This window comes from Sminthopsis crassicaudata, chromosome 3, assembly GCF_048593235.1.
Source record: "Sminthopsis crassicaudata isolate SCR6 chromosome 3, ASM4859323v1, whole genome shotgun sequence".
Lineage (NCBI taxonomy): Eukaryota > Metazoa > Chordata > Mammalia > Dasyuromorphia > Dasyuridae > Sminthopsis > Sminthopsis crassicaudata.
In genome coordinates this window covers 180,292,365-180,309,742 of record NC_133619.1, presented here as the reverse complement: position 1 = coordinate 180,309,742, position 17,378 = coordinate 180,292,365, and the positions used below count along the sequence as shown (strand labels likewise).

Genomic DNA, 17,378 nt, shown 5'->3' with positions numbered 1-17,378 from the left:
ATCTGTCTGGCTTTTATCTTTTTCACCATCCTGTGGGCTCTCTCTGGCAAGCTTAACTTTTGATTTATTTCGGGAAAAATGGTCCTCGATGAAACGAGGGAACTCCGTGCTTTTGAGCACTCATGCTTGCTTTTCTTATCTTTGCCTAGCCCCTTCTCTCTGCAATTAATTTATTTTTATCCCTAAAGCGCATTGAGAACGTCTCAGGAAAGTTTTTACTTTTCTATTTCATTTTCCTCTTGCTTTCTAGCATCAAAGCATCAAAATGATAAACCCGAGCCTGGCACTAAGGAATCTAATCCCCCCTTCAATAAAGGAAACCTTTGTCAGGGACACAGAACGTGATTTATATTTGTGGTGTTGTTGCATCTTCCGAACCGCCAAAATAAGAACTGATGCTCTGGCAAAAGAGGCAGTGGGTGCACAATCACAGCAGGAATTTCTCCAAGTACTTTTGTGGAGTCTCGAGCCTTCTTGAGTAGTGACCCCCCTGTTGCTGGAAAATGTTCAAGAAAAGTTGCTGGAATCATTCAAAACCTGTGTATATGAGTTCCCCTTAACCCTTTATCGATAGTATAAATACTGAAGATTTCAAGTCCACAGATAGGGGCTATGCCAAGGGACCTTTGAGAATGTCAGACTGTTCCTGAATAATGTCAATCCACCTTCTGCTAATTCATGTTTGCAACTCAAGCAATTCAACTTCTGTTCACTCCCAGTTAGAACTCAGACACTTATAATCACTCACTTACGGTAGTTGGAATGGGCAGAAATAAGCCCAGGGTTCTCAAACTATGGTAAGAGGGCCAGATGCAGCCGTTGAGGACGTTTATGCGGTGCGCGGGCTATGGTAAATGGGCTGAGGGCGGAGACAGAGTGGGAGCTTTTGTTTTTATAGTCCGGTCCTCCCAACAGTCTGAGGGACAGTGAATAGGACCCTATTCAAAAAGTTTGAGGACCACAGTACATTCACTTCTGCTTCCCCTTGGCTTCTAGACTTGTGAAAGCTAGTTGCTCCATTCTCCAGGATATCTCTTCCTGGAAGTTCTGTTGCTCCAAACATTCACATAGAGGAGGGAGAGAAGGAGCATAACTAAGAGAAAGAGAAAGATAAAAGAAGGAAGTGATATGGAAGGTAAGAAAATAAATTAATGACTTTCTTTTGTGCTTGGTAAACTACCTGAAGAAACTTCAAACATATTATCTGTAACATGACTTTTGAAGGACAACACTCATGGAATAGGTTAGTAGAGAGAGAAAAGAATAAGCATTTATTAAAAGTTTATCATATGAATATTTTTGTTTTGTAATAACCAACAGGTTGATTTCAGAAAGGCCTGGACAGACTTACACGAAGTGATGCTGAGTGAAATGAGCAGAACCAAGAGATCGTTATACACTTCAACAATGACACTGTATGATGTTCAATTCTGATGGGCGTGACTTTCTTCAACAATGAGATGAACCAAATCAGTTCCAATAGAGCAGTAATGAACTGAACCAGCTACACCCAGTAAAAGAACTCTGGGAGATGACTATGAACCACTCACTACATAGAATTCCCAATCCCTCTATTTTTGTCCGCCTGCATTTTTTATTTCATTCACAGGCTAATTGTACACTATTTCAAAGTCTGATTCTTTTTGTACAGCAAAACAACTGTTTAGACATGTATACATATATTGTATTTAATTTATACTTTAACATATTGAACATGGTATTAGTCAACCTGCCATCTGGGGGGGGAGGGGAAGGAGGGAAAAAATTGGAATAAAAGGGTTGGCAATTGTCAATGCTGTAAAATTACCCATGCATATTTCTGACAAATAAAAACTATTTTTAAAAAAAGTTTATCATATGTCAAGCATTGTGCTAATAGCTTTGCAAGCATTCATTTGATTTTTACAAGAACCTTTGGAAGCAGTTACTATTATCCCCATTTCATAGTTGAGTTAACTGAGGCAGAGGTTAAGGGACTTATCCAAGGTCACAGCAATGTGTAAGGTGGGATTTGAACTCTGGTTTTCTATATGTCTCCTTGTGTTTTACTTTTTAAATTTTTTATTTGTGGTGAGAGAGATGAAAATGTATTGGTTATTGCAAAAACATTTTTCCTACGGGCAGCTAGGTGGCGCAGTGGATAGAGCACCAGCCTTGAATTCAGGAGGACCCTGAGTTCAAATTTGGTCTCAGACACTTAATACTTCCTACCTGTGTGACCCTGGGCGAGTCACTTAACCCCAGCCTAAAAAAACAAACAAACATTTTTCTTAAAACATTAAAAATATGTGATTAAAAAAAAGACAAATATTGAATGTTTACAATCCTTTGTTATGAGAACAGAATTTGTTGTTGAGATAGATTTTTTAATTTGTGAATCTGGAATAAAGGTAAAATAAAAAATTAAAACAGATTTTGAGATTTTTCAGCACTGATTATAGGATGGAAAATGCTGTACAAAATTAGTGAATGTATTTTGAAGGCAATCATGTTTTGCATAAAATCAAGGGTGTAGTGTAGTTTGTTTCATTGTTAAGGTAATAACTCAAGAAATCAGGAAGATTTTCTGATTTGAAACATGAAAAGATCATCAGTTTGATCTTTGGCATCTGTTCTTCCTACAGAAAAATTTACAATGAGGGGAAAAACAAATGTCCTTGGAACCATTACTCAAGAAGCTATCAAATAGCCTGAAGATCTAAAATCATAGAATTTCAGATCTAGGAGAGACCGTGAAAACATTTAGTCTAACTAACTTAGTAAGTTTCCTCAGAACTAACACAACTTCCTCAAAAAAAATTCTATAACCTTGAAGAAATTCTTCAAATATCTTTTAAATTTTTTTTTTTTTTTTTTTTTTTTTTTTAGTATAAGTGTCTGGAATTAAAATAATGTCATATGACATTATTTCATATTAAATATAGTTGTATGGGATTGTAGATTATGTTTGCCTATTTGATTTTTGGATACTTTAGACAGCTTTATACTGTGTAGCATACAGGCACATAATTTTAAGCCATCAATTAGCAAAAATATATCAAGCTCCTATCATATGCCAGGCACTAAGCGAGACAACTCTGACCTTAAGGAGTTTATATACATAGCTTCTATTTAAGAAGGTTAAGATTTCCAAAATGCACAATAGTGGATGTCTGAGGGAAATTTGAGAGTCTGTGTGTATGTAGGATTGGGAATGATTGATGGAGAATTGTTTTAAGAAGAGGAAAGAGGTATGGTGTTCAAAAGAAGCAGATGAACAATATATCTTGAGAGATAGAGACATGTGGAATGCAGTTGGTATCCCTGCTTTGGTTTCTCTCCAGCACTAATATCCAGAAAGACTTGGAGAACTGAAGATTCAATTGCAGGAGATGTAACCCCTGTGGTGCAGGTTCAATATAGTGTGAGATAGTCTCCTATCCTCTTATTTCCAGGGACATCTAAAGGGAAGACTGCTCATCTCTTCTGCAGCTAAGCAGGAAGTCTACTTCTTGCCATCAGAAAATCACTGATTGCCCTAAATCCAAGACCCTAGGTGCATCATCACTCTAGTGAAATAGAACTTCTTTTCTTCACTGTTCTTTGATTTCTGGTCCTAATTTTATTTTTTTTCACCATGGATTAGTGGTGGTGCAGTGCAGACAGTGAAGAAATTGGAATCAGTAAGATCCTTGACTTAGAATACTACCTCAATTACAAGTTGTGTGTTTATGGACCAATCATTTAATATCTCTCCCAGCCTCGATTTCCTCATCTGTAAAATAAAGATAATAACATCATCTACCTCAATATTGTTGTGAAAATCAAATGCATTAACACACGTAAAGTGCTTTTTTTTAATCTGAACTGATCACTTCTTTTTTTGAATTTTTAAATCACATCTTTTTTATTTTTCTGAGAAGATCAGGTTATTTGGTAGTACAATAGTAATTGTTTTCTCAGCAGAACAGTTGAGAACCCTGATGGCATAATCTTTTTCTTCTTAGCCTCATATATGTTGTTTTGGATATTTTGCTTGAGAAGGGACTTGTACATTTTAATTCTAAATTTAGAATTTTTTAAAATGTGTTTTCCCTATAATGAGTATAGTTGTTAGTTTTTTTTAATTGATAATTTTATTTCATTTTCTAGTTATATACTGGAATTATAATTGCTGGAAACACTCAGAAACTAGGCATAGACCAACATCTCACATGCTATGTCAAGGTAAGGTCAAAATGGGTTTATGATTTATATATGAGTGATATTATAAACAAATTAGGAAAACAATGAATAGTTTATCTGTCAGATTTTTGGAGAAGAGAATAATTTATGACCAAACAAGAATTAGGGAACATTATGAAATACAAAATAGATAATTTTGATTTCATTAAATTAAACAGGGTTTGCACAAACAAAACCTATGCAGCTAAGGTTAGAAGGGATGCAAAAGCTGGGAAACACTTTTTACAGCTAGTGTTTCTGATTAAGATCTCATTTCTAAAATATATCGAGAACCGAGTCAAATTTATAAGAATACAAGTCATTCCCCAACTGATAAATGATCAAAGGATATGATCAGACAATTTTAAGATAAAAAAATTAAAGGTATCTATAGCCATAAGAAAAAAAATGCTCTAATTCAGTATTGATTAGGGAAATACGAATTAAAACAACTCTGAGGTAGTACCTCATACCTCTCAGATTGACTAAAATGACAAGAAAAGATAATAATAAATGTTGTAGGAGGTGTGAGAAAACTGGACTCTCATGCATTGTTGGTAGAGTTGTGAACTGATCCAGCTATTCTGGAGAGCAATTTGGTTCTCAAAGGGCTATCAAACTGTGTACATCCTTTCAGTAATGCCACCATTGGATCTATATCTCAAAGAGATCACAAAATAGGAAAAAGGACCCACATGTGCAAAAATGTTTGTTGCAGTTATTTTTGTGTGGTGGCAAAGAATTAGAAAATGAATGGATGCCCATTATTTAGGGAATAGCTAAATAAGTTATAATATAATATTTTTGTTCTACAAGAAATAAGAAATGATAAACAGAAAAATCTGGGAAGATTTACATGAACTGATGCTGAGTGAAATGAGCAAAATCAGGAAAACATACACAGCAATAACAAGATTATATGATGATTAACTATCATAGACTTACCTATTCTTAGCAATTCAGTGTGCCAATGCAATTTCAAAAAAACTTTGGATGGAAAATGCCATCTACATGTAGAGAGAACTATGGAGACTGAATGTGGAGACTGAAACATACTGTTTTCACTTTTTTCTTCTTCTTTTTTTCTTTCTCATGCTGTTTTCTCTTTTGTTCTGACCTTTTTTCCCCATCATGACTCATATCGAATTATGTTAAAATAATGAATGTACACGTATAGCTTAAAAATCCAAAATATTGGCTATTTTATTTTATTTTATGGTTGCAATTACATTCCCCACAAAATACTCCAGGAAACTTTATTTCCAATTTTATTTTATTTATTTTGTGGAGACGTGAAGTTTTTTCACAGGCAAATTTGGTATTCCATCTATCTGCTACTGATATGAAACATTATTATATGATATGTCTTGCTGAATTTTCTTAATATGCTTTGTGTTTGTAAACAAGTTCTGAATACTTGTTTTATGCAAGATTTTTGCTATGTCAACACAGAAACTATTAATAATTTTTATAAGTTTGACTTAATGCCTGCTGCTTTGATATTGTATGAGTAGTAGTTTGGTATTTATACTTATATATTAATTATATAATCATTGGCTTGCAATAGAGCAAGCAATTTTATCTCTCGAGTTAATATTTGAGATATTGATGATGTCACAAGATCAGTCTCAAAATTTGAGAGTTAAAGCAACAGAATTGGAATAGAAATAATTGACAATATAATACTAAAATGCATAGTTAAAACTTTCAATAAGGAGATAAGAGTTTTAAAACTTGACATTTAAGAGACTTACAAATTAGCTAATCTATTGAAAGTTAACCCATACAAAGCTGTTGAGAGATTAGACAATATTCCATTTATAAAATAACCCTAGAGCATGCAGGAGATCCTAACAAGGCTACTCACTAAAACCCTTTCTTAGTTTGTGGGACATTCTAATAATCAAGAAATGATGAAAACTTATTTCAACAGGTAGTGAACAAAACTAACAACATATGAGTGATGTTTTCCATGGAGAATTTGTGTATAACACATTTAATTGCGCTAAACCTAAAACCAACTTCTTGCCTAGAATTGCCCCTGTAGGGATTCCTGATGAAAAGTTGCGATCCATAGAGCACAAGAATACTGATAGCCAACCTGACCCTATCTTAAGTTTAGGTGAAGAGAAGCAAATACTGATACTGATGATCAGTCCAAATTATCTACTATCATAAATATAGGAGCAGAGAAGTGAGCAAGTAATTTAGAAAACAGACCCAAAAATTAGTTACTAGACTAACTAAAGATGAGATTAAAAGGAAAATCATTAACTGGAAAATCTATGCAGCAATTTCTCCGATAAACATCTCATTTGTAAGAAGAAGAGCCATTCCCTAAATAAAATATGGCTTAAAGATATGGTCAAATAGTTCTCAAGTGAAGAAAACAATGCAATTTGTAGCCTATGAAAAAAAATGCTCCAAATCACCATTAAATAGAGAAATGAAATTAAAGTCATTCTGAGAGTCTGTCTCATATTCATCAGAGCAACAAAAAAGGGAGAGAAAAGGAAAATGTTAAATGTTACAAGGGTTATGAGAAAATAGGAACATCTATACAATATTGACAGACCTTTAAATGGATATAACAATTCTAGAAAGCAGTTTGGCTTTATATATAAATAGTTACTAAAAAGTGAATGCCATTTGCCCCAACTATAACACTCGAGATTTAAAAAAACAGGAAAAGATACTTTTTGTACCAAAAATACTCATAGGAGCTGTTTTTGTGAGAGTAAAAATTGGAAACAGAAAGAGATCTATCAAGTGATGAAAGATTGAGCAAATTTATATATGTGAAAGTGATGGAAAACTATTTTAGTGTAAAGAAATAATGAAAAAAAAGATGATTTTGAAAAGATGTAAAAAATATAACTGATGCAGAATGAAGTGAGAACCAGAAATTAATATATACAATCACATCAATATTATAAAACTACAATTCTGAGAACTGTGATAAACTAAAGAAAAAGTACAAGGACAAACCAGAATAATTTATAGAATAAGACTGTAAAAGCAAACAACTTTGAAAGCTATAAGTCATGATCAACATAATGATCATTCATGACTCCTGAGAAATGACAATGAAATATGCCAACTATTACAAATAACTAATGGATTTAATATGTAGTAAAAGACATCCATATGTCTCTTATATATATGTACATATATATTCTTTAAAAAATTTTAAATTTCTTATTCAGGACCTAAGCATCAAAAATATTACTTTTCTTTCTAAATATACAGAACACAAACAATTATATATGAAACTGTGATCTCCATGTTATACAATATACTTAAAAATTACATGATTACATTTTATAAATTAGTCTCTTTTTAAAAAAAATTAATAGTATTTCATTTTCTCCCAACTACACATTAAGATAATTTTTAGCATTCATTTTTACAAGAGTTTGAGTTCCCAATTTCTCTTAATAGAAAAAAAATGGAAAAATATGGTGTATTCCAGAAGTGAAATGTTGCATGAACTTTTAGATGAAGTCACTGTATTCCAATTTTACTTAACTTTTACTTTGATGCAAGAATGAAGAATAATCTGCTAGTATCACATGATAATTACTGCATGTTTCAGTATCCTTTGTTTTATTATGTTCATTTACTTATGTACCTGTGTTATGTGTATAATAGAATTATAAATATTTTCTAATTGTTTTGCTCTTTTGTATTTGCATATATGCTATAATTAATGTTAGTCAATTTTATAGATCTGTTGATAATATTACTATAGCCAACTAATTTTGCTTTGTCAGTCTTGCTTAGCTTTATTGCTTTGCTGTTTATGATTATTCCCTTTGCCAAAAAATGTTTATTAAAGTGCTTACTAAATGCGAGAAACTATGCTAAGTGTTGAGCTTGGTGAGACACTGAAGACACCAAAGTCATCCACTGCATCTTGAGTTATCACCAGGTATTTTGACTCTGTCCTGCTTCACTACCGTGGTATCTTTAGAAGAAAGAGTGATACTGATGTCTTGGTGCATTTGGTCTGCTTCATTTAAATCCAATTTATGCATAAATCAAAAAAATAAAAAAGCATGTGCTTCTAAAATATACATATGCTTTATGTCCTACATGTAACTTAGGCATCTTGTCACTGAACTGTCTGTCTTATTATAGTAATGTTTTTCATGGTGCCATGGCTATGTCAAGTAATAGTAATAAACATGTTTTCTTTATTTTCAAAGGTATTCTAGGTTGGTTGCCTGGCATGCCAGGAAAATCACCCTTATTAAACCACAAAGTCTTAATGTTATATTTATGCTGTATAGTTATTGTTTCCAATCAAATCATTCCCCACCTTATTTTTGCAAGAGAATGCAAATTTCTGGCATTGCTGAAGAATGTAGTTCTTTTTAAAGAGACTCGGAGTCCCCAAATGTACAGCAATGGATATTTGATTTAAAAAACCCAAAGTAAAGTAAAGTAAATTCTAGAAGTTAAGCATTGGTATACATGACTAGAATTGGTTCATGGAAAATTTGGGGGAAAGGAGAGAAAGAGAAAAAGAATTCAAAGAGTGCCAGAAATGTTTTCCCTCATGGGAGAAAAATGGGTGGACAGATTTCCTCCCCAGCACCTATATACAATGGGCCCATGTGAAGCAATGACTACAGAACCACAGCTTGTAGTAGGGAAGTAGTAACACAGACTATAATCCCTTGGGAGAACCTGTCATAAATGCCATTTTTTTTCCATCTTTTGTAGCCAAACCAAGAGAAAGATACCAATGAACTTTATCTCTTCAATATCCCAAGTAGGACATCCTCTCTTCTGTTTCTTATCGTCAAAAAGAATCACTGATTTGTTGTGTGTGTGTGTATATATATATATATATATTTGCTGATCAGTTTCTCTCCTCTCCATTCTATTTATCCTCCCATTTTTATATTCTAATTCATCTTTCTTTGTATATACAATTATTTTTAGTACAATAGCCTTTCCTCTCCTGTGGGATAAAGCACATTCATAGATAAGTATATACAAGATATCACAAATATATAGAAATTTAGACCTAAATACAATGTCTGTGACCTTTTTTTACTTTTAAAAATGTGGATGATGTTTAGGCAAGATACGATTAGGCAAGGTACATCAATAAAAAAAAAATACAGAATCAACAAATTTAAAAATAAATGTCTTTAAGGTCTTTAAACAGGCTTATAACCTTTATAATTACTGAGTCTATGGGAAACCTGAATTTGACATATATTTTTTAGAAATATAATTTCAAAAGCAGTTGTAAAGATGTCAGAGCAGGTATGAAAGACAGTTCAAGTTAACTATAATTCTAAATATGTAACCTCAATGCTTTGCAATTACATCCTCAGACTGAATTTTTGGCATCTGAAATGTACTGTTCTAGGAGAAAGCTTTTTAGAGCTGAAACTCTGAAAAGGAAAAAAAAAATTGCCTTTCTCCCAATTTTAAAAGAATTATTTAAAGAGATGTCCATGATTCTTGAGAAGTTGGACTAATTTATTAGACCTTCTCCTATGATTGTGATACTTCATTTTCCTTTGTCCTCTTCTTTTTAAAAGCTACTGAAAACTCCTGCATTTATTGTTAAAGACTGACTGTTCTGCTTAATGCCACAACCATCCAGAGTATCCTAGAATTTCTAGGATATAATTTTTAAAATTTTATTTTTGAGAGGCAGAAGTGTATTGTAATGGTTCTGAAAGTATGCTCCAAAAACCCCAAGACCCTTTCGGGGGGGGGGGGTCTTTGAATTTTATAATACTATTAAGATGATTTAATTTCAAATATGGTCAGTATGAATCACTATAATCCATACAAACAAAAGGTCTTTGGGAGAGGGGGTCTTCAATAATCTTTAAAAGTTTAAAAGGTTCATAAAACCAAAGAATTGGATGCAGATCATCCCTCTGATTCATGCAGACTATGTGACCATTAAAATTAATTTAATTTTCCAATGTTTTACACAGCTCTCTACATTAATAAAGTATAGATCTATTATCAATCAAGGGCACTTCCCAAGCAGGATAAAATGCTAACAAAAATATAGGTCCAAGTCTGGCTCCCAACATTCAAAAAGCTGATTTTAATAGGATTTTGCAAAAGGAATTCTTCTTTGTCTGTATTGCTTCTTCATTTATTTTTCTATGATATAGTCACTGAACTCAAGGTCAATTCTGAGTCCATTACTGTAAAATAACTAAAAGGTACTGGGTTGTATCACCATTCATTATTTGCTTTTACAACTTAAATTCTTTGCAACAGTGTTTCTTCCGTGTGGGTACCTCCATCTTAAGTGGTCAGAATGTTTGCCAAACACTTTTTTCATATTTGTGAAATTTTAGGAGTGTCACAGGATACATGAGAAAATTTTTGTAACCCTAAGGCCCATATAAATCCAAGATTATTATTTCTCCACATCATCTTGCACAGTATCTTGAATGTAATCACTTAAATGTATTTTTTAATAAATTAAAATGGGTCTTAGGTGGGTATCACAGAGAGATCAAAGAAAAAAGAAAAGGACCTACATATACAAAAAAATTATGTGGCAAAGATTATAAATCAGAAGGATGCTCATCAATTAGGGAATGACAACAATTTGTGGCATACAATTGTGATGGCATACTATTGTGCTCCAAAAAATGACAAACAGAATGGTTTCAAAAAACCTAGGAAGACTTACGTAAACTGATGTGGAATAAAGTAGCAGAACTAATAGAATATGGTACACAGAAACAACAATGATATGCAATGATCAACTGTAAATGACTTAGTTTTTTCTGAGCAATACAACGATCCAAGACAATTCTGAAACTTTTGGTAAAAAAAATGCTATCTACCTCAAATGAAAGAACAGAGGGAGTTTAAAACTGCAAATCAAGGCATATTTTTATTTCTGGTTTGTGTTTCTTTTTGCAACATGACTAACATGGAAATTGATTTTTCCTGACTTCATAAGGATAACTATATTAAAAGATTTGTTTTCTTAAGAAGTGTGGAGGCAAGGAAAGGAAGGAGAGAATCAGACTCAAATTTTTAAAGAAATTAATGTTAATCATATATTGGATTGCTTGCTGTCTAGGGGTGGGGTGGGGAGGAAGGGAGAAAAATTTGGAACACAAGGTTTTGCAAGAATGTTGAAAACTATCCTTGCATATATTTTGCTAATAAAAATCCATTTAAAAATTAATGCTAAAAATATTTTTATGAAGCAACTAGTTAGCATAGTTAGCACTCTGGAGTCAGGAGGACCTGACAAGCAACAGACTCCATTTTCCTGAATTTTTTTTCCTGGAGAAAATATAAACAATGAAAAATCACTTTTCAGTTCTAGTTTCTGATCCGGATTGACATATTATGACGGGACTTGAACTTGAAATTCTTTTGTGTGGCTGGTGAAATGTCAGCCCTACTCATATTCTTCAACATGAAAGAAAGATCAAGCTTGTTTCAGGTCCCATGAATATATAAAAATGGAGAGGAATGGGGAAATGATCTTTTTTTGGCAGCAAATTTTGAAAGGCTCAGAAATAATATTTTCCCCACTAATTATGACACTTTGACCTAAGTGTTGTCTTTTAGTCAACAAGCATTTATTAAGCACCTACTCTGTGCTAGATACTGCACTAGGTAGTGAGGATAAATGAAACAATTCTTTCCCTCAGAAAGCTTACAGTCTAATGTGAACATCTGTAAGTATATATGAAATATAATAAAATAAGTATTTTAGTTTGGGAGGGATAATTTAAGGGGATTAGGAAAGGACTCATTTAGAAAATGACACAATCTAAATATTGATGGGAATTAACAATTCTGAGAGGTAGAAGAGAAAAGCGAGTATATTCTAGGTATGAAGGATAGATAATCTATGAAAAGGTATGAAAATGGAGATATAAATATTATGTATGGAAACTGGCAATCTGGCTATCTCTGCATATCAGTAAAAGAAATAATGGGAAGAAAAACTAAATTAAAGTTCAGAATCCTTAAGTTCTATTCCAAAGATGCTAACACTTGGTTCTATGATCTGAGCTACATCACTTGGTTTTTTTTATCTCATTTGCCTCATTTATAAAATAATAGTTTTGGAGAAAATCATAAAAATTCCTTTCTAATCAAAGATACTAAAATTCTATGGTTTCATCTTTCAGGACACTGGAATAGTATATATTGCAATATATCATTTAATAAGATGAATCCTCTTTTTAAAAAATGTTAATAAGTAGGCAATTTGCCTTTAATTTAAGCAGACCTTCCCCCTCCTTCTTCCCTTCCATTCTCTTATTCTGTATCATCCTAATCTCTTTCCCATTCCTTTCTCATTGTTGGGAAAGCTAGGATTAAGAATTGCCCTAAATTGTGGCTCATTGTTTCAGTGTACAAGTTTATAAATTCCTAGGCTTCCCTGCTTTAAGATGTTGACAGGCCTGGGGTAAGTTAGGACAGTAAAGGGTAGTGGGAATAAAGGCAAGGATAGGATTGAAGCTGGAAAGTCTGGTTTTCTAAAGGGTAGATCAGCATGCAAACTGGGCAACATCATTATAAAAAAGAGCCCACGTACTTTCTCAAAGGGAAATGAGATTGAAATCAGAACTATGATCAATTCCAAAGGCAATTTTAAAAGTAAAAGTCTAAGGTCCATGTCATGTTCAAAGCAGAAAATTCCTTAATTTTGAAAAGCAAATTGCTGGGGAAAGAGAATCGACTTTGGATTCAGAGGACCTAGTTTCGAATTTTTTTGCTACATTGATTATTTTTTGTTGATTGTTTTTCTTTTCTTCATTTTTTTATTTTAAAGATTATTTGTGATTTTATGGAATGTCTCTTTGCAAGGGAGGAAGGTAGGGATACAGGACAAAATTTAGGCCAATGTGAGTGTCAATAAAACTTTTTTTTTTTTTAAGTACTATGTAAATTCCAACAACATGTTATTACTTTGTGCTTGGCTCTTATTTTTTAGGCTTTGCTAAATTGCTTTGAGCTGAAGAACTTCTACTATTCCTTTGGGCAATCATGGCATAACTAACCACAATATTGTTTTATCAAGCCTAGAACGGAAATATACTCCGTCCTGTTCTTTTGGCTACACCTATGATGTCAGATGTGCTATTCCAAATTCCACTGCTATTCTCTCTCTAGGGGGAAGAAAGAGTTCTCTTGCTCAGATGATAGATAGATGAGCCTGGGGTGTATATATGGTCCTGTGCCTGTTGTCAGGCAAATTCAATGGAATCTGGGAAAAGTTGTGTGACTTGGAGAAATTCTCTAACCACAATAAGGTTTGCATGATTGGCTGGTGGTGATGGTAGGGAACCTGGGGAGTGGTATTCTGTTTTCTAAGTCTGCCTAGGAATTTCATTACCTTACCACATATAGTGGAAAAATGGAACTAGTAGATGAATAGCTCCTTCTTTATTAGTCTCTGGCTTAATTTTCTCTTTTATTGGAAACGTTGCAGAATTTTGTATTCTAGCTAGATGCTGGAAGCCCACTAAGGGCCAAATTCAGTCTTAACTGCAAACAGTTCTTTCTTCCAGATTGAATAATACTTTTTAGTTGTTGATATTTGCTATGAAAAATACATAGGGGAGCAATATTAACTTTAAAAATTTTCTTAGGTATTTCTAGACTGAGAGCATTTAGTATCAAGTTTTATTCTATGCCTGTATTCAAATGATACAGATTATTAGCTAAAAATATTTAACAGTTGCACAGAAGAAAAATAAGTAAGATCATCTGCCAGTAATTTCATTCTCCTTTATTGTTTTCTATAAAAATATGATTTTAGGTTGTTTCATTTATCAAATTGGAGGAGGATTTATATTCACAGCATTTTGCATTGTACAGAAATCTTGAACCAGTCTCAAATAGAAGCCTTAAAGTTCTGGGCCTGACATTTCCTAGTTTTGGGCAAATCATACCACATCTCTAGGCATAAATTTCCTCTTCTATAAAATGAAGAACTGTATATATATATATATATATATATATATATATATATATATATATATATATATATATATATATATGTATATGTATGTATATATGTATATATGAAAGACATTATAAAAATGGAAATAACTCGGAAACCATTTGGATATGTGAGGTGAAAGAAAAATCAAATAATGACAAAGTTTCAAATATGAGAGAATAGAAAAAAGTCATAGGATCCAGAAATATTAGAGTGAAAAGGAAGACCAAGTTTAGGGGAAATACTGTATTATCTTCTAACTGTGGCCCATATATATATATATATATATATATATATATATATATATATATATATATATATACACAGAGAAAGAGAGAGAAAGACATGCCTATATATATATATATTTATATATATATATATATATATATATATATATATATATGAATATATGAATACAGGAATATACAGCCTGAAGGATAATTAAAAAAACAACTCTGATGCAGAAATCTAATTCAAGCCATTCAGAAATGTCAAATTCATCCTGGGTAGATTTCAGAATCAAACTTGTCAAGGTAATCTGTGATGTTCTGTTTCTCTAAAATGTAATTGTTCTCTTAGGGCAGGTTTCGTGGAGAGCTTTTGGAGGCAGCCTTAGTTTCAGTTCAGTTCAATAATCCCAAAATGCAGCCAAGAGTTAAAGTCCAGATCCTATATTGTGTCCTTCAAAATCCTGAATCTTTTCCTGGGGCCCGGTTAGCTTTAGTAGAAGCCTATCTCTCTTCTTGACTCCTGAGTGCTCTTGTTCGAATGTCTTCAAATCCAAAAGTTAGTCCTCCAGCCTCCAGCCTCTCATCTTCTCCAATGTCTCCAGCCAGCACGAAGGTAGAAGTGGGAATGTATCAGATTCCGCCTCCGAGAATGGGCTTGTGGGTACTCCCTGGGCTTATGGGAGGTCCTTGAACATATACTCTCTTAAAGGTGTGAATCTCATGGAATTCTAGTAAATATATTACTGAACTAGAGAATTGTTAAGTACTATGCTAAATTAGATTATTATATCCATTAGCACCTTGTAAGCATCCTAACAGTAATCAATAATAATGGGTTAATGGCTGTGATGGATCCCAATGTAATAAATGTCATCTCATTTTATAACAGGAAGAATATCTCATCTCTTTTCCTGACTTTTGACTTTTCCTTCAAAATATACTTTTTTTTAAAGTAATTAGGGTAAAATGACTTACCAAGGATCACACACCCTTAAGTAAGTGATTGAAGTCATATTTGAATTTGGGTTCCTCTGACTCCTGGGCTCATGTTCCATCTTCTGTGCCACCTCACTGTGCCTACATATATTTTCTCGAAGAGCCTGTATATCACCATGACTCCAATGTTCATGCTGGATCTGGTTTTAAATCCTAGATCTGCTGTTTACTATCACTGATATTTTGAGCAAGTCACTTAATACTTTCTTGATCTCAGTTTCCTCATTTTTAAAACAAAGAGGTTAGAATCGGAATCTCCTAACTAACAATTTGTAATCTAATGATTTATGATAAGGTCGGTTTTTGAAAATGTCAGACTAGAGGTGGAAAAACTAGAGATTTTCTTTGGGTACTTGGAACTAAAGGGCTGGAGATCAGAAAGGATTCAGAGTGAAAGCTAAAGTTTGCATAGTGTTTTAAGTCCTGCAAAGCCTATAAATTCCATTTGATCCTCATAACAATTTTTGAACTAAGGTATTCCAGCTATTAGCTCCCATTTCACAGATGATAAACATGAGGTAAAGGACTTTTCCATGGCTGTAGATTTGGATTCAGGAAGACTTTGTTCATTTGTATCAAAGTAGAGATTGAAAATCATTGAGATTGTCTTAAAATAGAATATTAGAGAGAGCTAGAGATATTTTGGAAGAAGCTCAAAACTGTTTTTGATAGTGGTGAGCATTTATACCTCAGAAATAGCAAGCACTATAAATAAGAACATAATTTGTTGTTTTTCTGATTGTCTAGGTTTTAAAAAGTACTGAAGAAATTATTGTATTATAACAGATTAAATGTTAAAATTTGTCTTTTTTTTTTTTTTTTTTTTTTTTTTGCTGATGCAATTGGGGTTAAGTGACTTTCCCAGGGTCACATAGCTAGGATTAAGTTAAGTATAGGAGGCCAAATTTGAACTCAGGTCTTCTTTACTTCTGGGCTGGTGCTCTATCCACTGCGCCACCTAACTGTCCCTTTTTCTTTCTTTCTTTCTTTTCTTTTTTTTTTTTTCTTTTTTTTTTTTTTTCAAAGTTGCTAGTTGTTAAACAGTCTGACTCACTAATCTGCCTTTGAGGAGAACCTATCTTAATGGTTGGCAAAGAAGACAAGAATCAGCAAAGGAAGCTAAAAAAGTCATTAATGGGGAATTAGGGAATATCAATAACTCCAAAGTTAAAGATGGAGATGGAAAACATAATTAGGAATAGTGGTTGTGGAGCTTTGAACTAGTCCAACCCTTCAAAAAAATAATTTGGAATTATGCCCAAGAGCATTATCATATATACTCTTTGACCCAGCAATACTACTGTATAGATCTGTATCCCAAAGTGATCAAAGAAAAGGAAAATATTTTTTAAAAATAATAACATGGTTGTTAAAATTTTTAAATATGAGTTTGGAAGCTTTTAATGAAATGAATAAGATTTAAAAAGAGAAATACTATTCATCTATCAAAAATCTTACAGGGGTCTAGGAGAATGAGGACTGAAAAAATTTTAGTTACCAGGAAGTTATTAATAACTTTAGAAAGCAGTTGTTAGATAACTTCTGCATGATTTTTTTCTTTCTTCTTTTTTATTAATTACATTTTATTGAAGTTTTTTTTTTACTTTCAAAACATATGCAAGGATAATTTTTCAACATTGACCCTTGAAAAACCTTATGTTCCAATTCCCCCCCCTCTTCCTCCCACACCTCCTAGATGGCATGTAATCCAAATATACATTAAACATGGTAAAAATATATGTTAAATCCCATATAGGCATATATATTTATACAATTATCTTGCTGCACAAGAAAAATCAGATCAAAAAATTTAAAAAAAAATTGAGAAAGAAAATAAAACTCAAGCAAACCACAACAAAAAGAGTGAAAATGCTATGGTGTGATCTACCCTCAGTTCCCACAGTTCTCTCTCTGGGTATAGATGGCTTTCATCATCACAAAATCATTGGAACTGGCCTGAATTATCTCATTGTTGG

The 17,378-nt window shown here is 32.9% G+C and overlaps 1 long non-coding RNA gene across 1 annotated transcript in view; it reads left to right on the top strand.

Moving 5' to 3' along the window:
* The first annotated feature begins 254 nt into the window (after positions 1-254).
* LOC141560893 (uncharacterized) overlaps positions 255-17,378 on the top strand; it is a 104,990-nt gene continuing 87,866 nt past the window's right edge. Inside the window, exons 1-2 of the long non-coding RNA XR_012487876.1 lie at positions 255-1,135; positions 4,132-4,206. This is a non-coding gene — a long non-coding RNA (uncharacterized LOC141560893). The remainder of the gene's footprint in view (positions 1,136-4,131; positions 4,207-17,378) is intronic.